Source organism: Carassius gibelio, chromosome A21 (assembly GCF_023724105.1).
Source record: "Carassius gibelio isolate Cgi1373 ecotype wild population from Czech Republic chromosome A21, carGib1.2-hapl.c, whole genome shotgun sequence".
Taxonomy (NCBI): domain Eukaryota; kingdom Metazoa; phylum Chordata; class Actinopteri; order Cypriniformes; family Cyprinidae; genus Carassius; species Carassius gibelio.
Window position 1 is genome coordinate 18343772 of NC_068391.1, and position 8360 is coordinate 18352131.

The window sequence follows — 8360 nt, forward strand, 5'->3', positions numbered from 1 at the left end:
GAAAGAAACGCAGCATTCAGAAAAACAAAAAAACTATTTTCCCCCAATCTAATGAATCTAATTACCTGCATGAGGAGAAGTAAACTTGTTTAATTACCTTATTTTTAGCTGGGTGATAAATACAGGCTTTGGGCGCCAGAAAATTCTCCAAGATTCAATAAATTCCTTATTAACCCTGTACCACCCTTCCTCAACAACCAACAACTAATGGACCGCTGAACACACACACACACACAAACACAGGACCGAAAGCTATTTGACACAGTCACAGGGCATTGTTTGGAAGGGGTTGGTATCTCACAGCGCAGTGTTTTTTATGTTGTTTGTAATTAAGGTGATCCTCCGCGCCCTGTCGCGACTTTATTTTTAACTTGCCGTTATCTTTTGTCGGTGGCATGAATAATTGCCGCAGCTGATGGGGAGCCAACTGGGAATTGATCCGGGAGCCCAATCTGTTTCCATTATTCTGCTCTACTTCTGCCAGCGGTCTCCCGCCACGGCATACCATTACCGGTGCTGAGCCTCAGCCTCTGAGCCCTGGGAGGCCGGTGAAATATTTACAGGAATACCTCTAGCAACCCCTTTACATCTTTTAGCTGACAGTTTGCGGCACAGCTAGCAACCCCTTCCGCTGCAGATCTAGGCCTAGGATGTGACATTAGTAAATGGTCGGATGTTTTGAGGTGATCCCCTTAACCGATTTAAAAGGTAACCTACTGTACTGCAGGCACTGCACAAAAACCTTTTTGTTTCATAATTGTGGCATGAGAGACAATGTGTTTATCTTGTTTGGCATGTAAATTCCTTTACCAATTTCACCAAACTGACATATTATAGAAGTGAAACATGTTTAGGGATCACTACCTTGGTTCTTGGGGTTAGGGATTTTTCAAAATAACTAACCCTTGTGTTTCATTTTGTCAGAAAATTTGCAACATAATTTGTCATATAATTTAGAGAGAACTTATATATAAGGATCAGAGAAAACTGTTGTTTACATCTTGTTTAAAGCAATTCTGAAGTGAATTGTAAAGTAAGACACAAGCCTCATATAATAAAGTAACAAGTCAAAATGAAGAGATTTTCACATTGTGAGATTCAGTTTTGAGAATCAAAGTTACAATTACAAGATAAATGATGTGGCGAAATATACATTCACATTTACAAGACATAAAGTTACATTGTAATGTCACAATAACAAGAAACAACATTGCAATTCTATGCTATAAGATCACACTGCAAGAAATAAATCACAATTAGGAACAATTTTAAAGTCACAATGTGAAATAATTAGAAATCTATTATCTCGTATGTGTAAACATACGGCAATAAAGCTCATTCTGATTCTGAAATATAAAGTTATAAGAAACATAATTACGAGAAACAAAATCACAATTGCAAAATATAATGTTGCAGTTGTGAGATATAAAGTAGGGGTGCGCGATATATATCGGCCGATGATTAACGTGCATCTCGTCAGTAAAGCCGGTTCTCTAATCAGCGGTTAATTCCATCAGGTGCGTGATTTCACATAGAGCAGCTGTTACTACACAGAGCCGTTGTTAACTGACAAGCTGTGCAAATCCATCCACTTGTCAGACTTCCAAAAAAGTCAAATCATGGAAGCTTGTTTATCAGGAGTGTCCATAACCTTAACCTTCCAGTTGCTTGGTGTTTCAAGAACAACATACTTTACAACTGTGTACACAAATCATGGCAAAACTTCATCAGCAAAGAAGAAAAATGGTTGTGAATGAAAGTGAAAGTGAATGATAGGGACCGTCAAACACTAAGAAGGATTGTGTCCAAACAACACAGGGCTACAGCACCAAAGTGAAAGCAAACAAAAGGTGTTCACATTATTTTGTCCAACCCGTTTAAAATCCCAAGTATGAGATACAAAGTTTCTTTGTGAGACGTAAAGTTGCAGTTAAAACACAAATGGGTTTTCATAGAAAACTGACTCAAGCTCTAGCTCTAGCACTGTGCAACATTTATGTAACATTGGTGATAATTGTGCTTCTATCTAATAGCTACTACATGCATCCGTGGGGGCAGTCAGCATTTTAGTGGTTATGTGTTTATACACTTCACTGCTTAATATCATAAGGTCTCAGAAAGCAACTCCTACAGCTGATCAGGCTCAGTGTGAAAATATACAGAACTGCAGCAACAGCATTTCTCTCAGATTTTCACTATCATTGGATTGTATCTGGTCATGAAAAACTCTCTTTGACAATAAATGTAGTATGGTATTTTTTTTCTCTTGTCAATTTGAACAACAATTTGCTATGATCCTATTGATGCTGTCTTTTCATCTGAACATCACCATGTGTGAGATTTATTCCATCTCAAAAATTTTGATAATAATATATCTCTCTGTTTGATTTTATGTTGGATATGTGTAAAAGATTTTCATGGTAACAAATATTGTGTTTATTGTTTTTAGTCAGCATAAAATGAAACTCTTTCAAAATGCATGTTGTATATTTATATATATATATATATATATATATATATATATATATATATATATGTGTGTGTGTGTGTGTGTGTGTGTGTGTGTGTGTGTGTGTGTGTGCACTTACTTATATCACTTTTGGGTACATTCACCAGAATACACACCAGTAAACTGAGGACCACCCAAAAAATTGAGGACATTTTGTATGTCCTCATTTGTTTGACTATACAGTGGCATTCAGCATGCTCTAAAATGGTTTCCAGGCTTAAAATCTCACTTGTCCCAAAAAATCACTTTTAATTGATTTGTGTACCTGAAGTGTGTATGCCCCCCCACTAAAGTGTGTATAACACAGCGCCCTCTAGGAGTACTGCACTTCCGGAAAAGATACACACTTTGGGGATTCTGGCCAATCAGAGCGCAGGAAGCCGCTATGGGAGCGGGACTTGGTGATCTGACCAATCAGAGGCCAATACGTCATCAATAAAGATGGCGGAGGCAAAAAACATGTTGATTGTGAATGAATTGACAGATAATCCACATTAAATTACAGATAAATTCCCAATAATTAGTATTAAATAAAATTAGACCAATATGCATTGAGCAGCAGGAGCTCTCGCGATTCATATTAGCATGTTTTACAACTTTTAATCCTCGCGTTTTTCTCTCGCATCAGAGTCTGCTCCGTGTGCGTGTGTAAAGATCGCGCTGCCCCGCGTCACCATGACTACAGCACTTACATCGGATATTAATGCTGTAGGAACGAGTTTGACGCGGGAAGGGACAGACACGTACATCATGTGAATTTGAAAAGTAACATATTTCCTTCCAAAAGCGGAGGGGCAACTGTTTAAATCTGTTATTGTGGGTGTGGTGATATACATCTGAGTTTATTCAATAAAAATATACAAGCAATTAAAATATGTGAAAACAGGCAGATTCGCTTGCTTTTATAAGTGATGTTATTTGTTTTAAGTGTTTTCTCCAACTTTGCGTCCTGCCATTTCCCTGACAGCGCAGCCAGGCCCCTCCCCCACCCAGAGCACGCGCGTCTGTAACCAGAGCAACACATTCACTTACAGCAAACAAGCAAACATTCTCTTTATGTTATATAATATTATATTATTTTATATTACATTATATATTATATTAATTATATTACATTACATTATATTCCTTCATTTATTATATAATTATATTATATGACATTACATTGCATTATATTACTTTATATTATATTATATTTTTATATAGAGGAAAGAAGGTACAGCAAACATCTTTTTATTTTATATTCTATTAATTATATTTGAAGTTTTTCTTAGTCGCTTTGGGGCATTTCTCAGATCACGACTAAAATTCTTATTCAACCTCCAAGTTATCTACTTACTTGTGCACCTCAAAAGCAATTGCTCATCATTTGAACAAATTACAAATGCAACTGATTATGTACACGTTTTATCTGTTTCTTACATTATCAATTGTTTATGCCATGTTGATCAAAATGTATGGTTCTCTGCTGAATACTCCCAAGTCTTACTCCCCAAAACATCTAGGTATTAATTCATTAAGTCATTAAATGCAGAATAGTAGTTGTCATAAACTGTCAAGCAAATTTTCTATACACTTCTCTTAGACATTTTTGTCCTGAATTGTTGAATTGCAGAGGTGAATTCTGATTTTCACTAATGAAGGGGAATGTAAAGCATTCGATCATCCAATAATCCACCAGTTCCTTAAAATAGCTCAGAGTGCATCTCATTAAGCTTCATCTGAGAAGCATACAGACAGAGCACAACACAACACAGTGTTACACACTCTGGTAATTTAAGAACAACAAGGTACAAACAGGGTGAACAGCATGGAAGAAGTAAGTATGTGTGGTGGAAGAATACAGAGGTAAAACAGAGGAAGAGGTAGAAGAGGACAAGATTCTGAAGAAATAAGGGCCACTATCATGTTCTCAATATCATGACCTTATGGCCGAAGCGGGTCAAAAGGTGAGCTGAATGTTGGGAGAACAACCGTGTGTGTCCTCAGTCATTAAAACATTTGAACAGGTGTGCTTCTTCTTCTTTTATTGGCGGTTGGCATACCAATTTGGTGCATTACCGCCACCAACTGTTTGGGGTGTGGAGCTTCAATGCGGATTTCTACTAATATGTATTGAAAAAAAATATATAATAATAATAATAATGATATATATATATATATATATATTCTTGGTTATTCTTAAATTCGATTAAATAAGTCTGTTTCTTTAAGGTATCTCATGCTGGCCATGCTGATGATTTTGATGCAGAAAAGGAAAGTAAACCCTCTACTGATAAATGTGTGTAACCTAATTCTTTAACTTGTTCTAACAGCATGATTCGTTCTGTTCTGTATGCTTCACATTCTATTAATATATGCTCTACCGTTTCTCTCCCCCCACAATTAATGCATAGTCCTTGAACAGGTGTGCAATCACACAGTGTTCACTATACTGTAGTCGTGCAATACAGCATATTTACATTATATATTACAGCAGTCTACTTGCATTTTACATTGGCAACTCCGGTCCTGGAGGGCCACTGTCCTGCAGAGTTTAGCTCCAGCCCAGATAAAAACTCACCTGCCTGTATATATCTAGTAATCCTGAAAACATTGATTGCCTTGTTCATGTGTGTTTAATTAGGGATGGAGCTCAACTCTGCAGGACAATGGCCCTCCAGGACCGAAGTTGCCTATCCCAGAGGCATAATGTAAAAAACACTTATACAAAGTATACAGGTGCTGGTCATATGATTAGAATATCATCAAAAAGTTGATTTATTTCACTAATTCCATTCAAAAAGTGAAACTTCTATATTATATTCATTCATTACACACAGACTGATATATTTCAAATGTTTATTTCTTTTAATTTTGATGATAATAACTGACAACTAAGGAAAATTCCAAATTAGAATTTTGTGAAAAGGTTCAATATTGAAGACACCTGGTGCCACACTCTAATCAGTTAATTAACTCAAAACATTTAAATCGTCTCTCAATAGTTCTGTAGGCTACACAATCTTGGGGAAGACTGCTGACTTGACAGTTGTCCAAAAGATGACCACACCTTGCACAAGGAGGGCAAGACACAAAAGGTCATAGCTAAATAGGCTGGCTGTTCACAGAGCTCTGTGTCCCGGCACATTAATAAAAAGGTGAAGGGAAGGAAAAGATGTGGTAGAAAAAAAGTGTACAAGCAATAGAGCTGGTAAGTCCCGCCCCTTCCGTAAAACCCAGCTGGACCTTAAAGTTGAAAAACCGTCAATGCAAGTGAATGGGAGAAAATAATTATTTTCTGGTCCCGTTTGAATTGTGCCATGAATGTGAACAGTGACAGTATATGGTATGATTTATCGGCTAGCAGTTGTGGAAAAGACATAACGAGAAAGACTACATGTCGCCTATGTGACGTCACCCCATAAAGTTGACTTACCTGTGGTTTTCGCCAACCTCAAAGATTTTGTCCTCTCCCTGAAAGAAGGTGGTGAAGTGCACCAAAGACACAGCCATGTTTAGCGGGATCCGTGAGCTAGAGCCATGTGCTAGTGTTGTTGACGTTTCAAACATGTCGAAAGCAGCAAAGAGTTGTAGTCAACAAAGTGCTGTCACATAAAGTCTACCCCTATCAAACTTCTACCTGCTAAATTGTAACATTCTTCACACGAAAGATTATATAAAAAATTCACAGACAACATATGTTCACATTCATGTCACAATTCAAACGGGACCAGAAAATAATTATTTTCTCCCATTAATGAAATAAATCCCATTTGCATTGACAGTTTTTCAACTTTGAGGTCCAGTGGGGTTTTACGGAGGGGGCGGGACTTACCAGCTCTATAGGGATAACCACATCCTGGAGAGGATAGTGAAACAAAACCCATTCAAAACTGTGGGGGAGATTCACAAAGAGTGGACTGCAGCTGGAGTCAGTGCTTCAAGAACCACCACGCACAGACATATGCAAGACATGGGTTTCAGCTGTCGCATTCGTGGTGTCAAGCCACTCTTGAACACTCAGAAGCGTCTCACCTGGGCTAAAGACAAAAAGGACTGGACTGCTGCTGAGTGGTCCAAAGTTATGTTCTCTAATGAAAGTAACTTTTGCATTTCCTTTGGAAACCAAGGTCCCAGAGTCTGGAGGAAGAATGGAGAGGCACACAATCCACGTTGCTTGAGGTCCAGTGTAAAGTTTCCACAGTCAGTGATGGTTTGTGGGGCCATGTCATCTGCTGGTGTTGGTCCATTGTGTTTTCTGAGGTCCAAGGTCAACGCAGCCGTATACCAGGAAGTTTTAGAGCACTTCATGCTTCCTGCTGCTGATCAACTTTATGGAGATGCAGATTTCATTTTCCAACAGGATGTGGCACCAGCACACACTGCCAAAGCAGTACCTGATTTAAGGGCCATTGTATCCCTGTTCTTAATTGGCCAGCAAACTTGTCTTCTATGGGGTATTGTGAAGAGGAAGATGTGACATGTTAGACCCAGGAATGCAGAAGAGCTGAAGACCACTATCAGAGCAACCTGGTCTCTCATAACACCTGAGCAGTGCCACAGACTGATCGACTCCATGCCACGCCGCATTGCTGCAGTCATTCAGACAAAAGAGACACAACTAAGTATTGAGTGCTGTACATGCTCATACTTTTCATGCTCATACCTTTCAGTTGGCCGGCATTTCTAAAAATCCTTTCTTTGTATTGGTCTTAAGTAATATTAAAATTTTCTGAGATACTGAATTTGGGATTTTACGTAGTTGTCAGTTATAATCATCAAAATTAAAAGAAACATATTTGAAATATATCAGTCTGTGTGTAATGAATGAATATAATATACAAGTTTCACTTTTTGAATGATAGTTCACTGTTATATTGACAAAATGACAAAGCATTTTGACTATCATGTTTGAGAGCAGTTATTGTCATACAAAATAACAAAAAGTGTTTAAAAGAATCATGAATTAAGCTGGCACGTTTAAATGTTTGTTAACATATTTATTTGTTCTTACTTTGATTTTATAGCCCTAGCCCTAGCCCTAGCCCTAGCTGAGATCTGCTTCTGCTGCTCATACTGTGATCAGCCGCCCTTCCCCCACAGCACTCTCTGATCGCGCGCGCGCCCTTCCCCCACAGCACTGTCTCTGACTGACTCACTGCAGATGAGATGCTTGCATATCAGCCCTGCTGTGGGTTTGCAGACTTCAATTGACTGTTTTGATTAATAAATGCTATTACAGTTTTTTTTCAATCGCTTACAAGCGCTTACCCATACTTTAGATACTTTTTCTAAACTCTTAACACAGACTCACACCTACAAAACACAATTGGCCAAATGGATAATTTTCTTCTCGAAAACACATTTTGTTAAATTTATACTAAATCTTAATTTCAAAATAGAACACATCTTTCTGTCAACACACCAACTTTACCAAAACACTGGAAATCTGACTCAAAATTAAATTATTCTGTCAAAGAATAACACTTGTTTTCACCTCAAAAGGTACATGCAGTCAATCAAAGTACACCAGGTTTCAAAATACTGGCTATTGTTGACATTACAAAAACTGCATAGACTTTTCAGTCTCAGTTTTACAGGTATTTGCATGCAAAACATGCAATTCACTGTTTTACACTAAATTTCTTGGTTAGGAACTGTATGTCCAAATGTACAGTAATGTTTACATTCAAAAGCATTCCAGTAAAAAGCTATTTTTTTCCTTTACTGTTTACTGCAGGAGGTACAGTAGAAACGCGGTATGATAGAACAGAAAAGCTTTGAGAGTATTGCTTACAGTGAACAAAATATCCATCTCACTGCTCCTGCTCTTCTCCCTGGCCCCCTTGCTCTTACTCTTCCTCGTCCA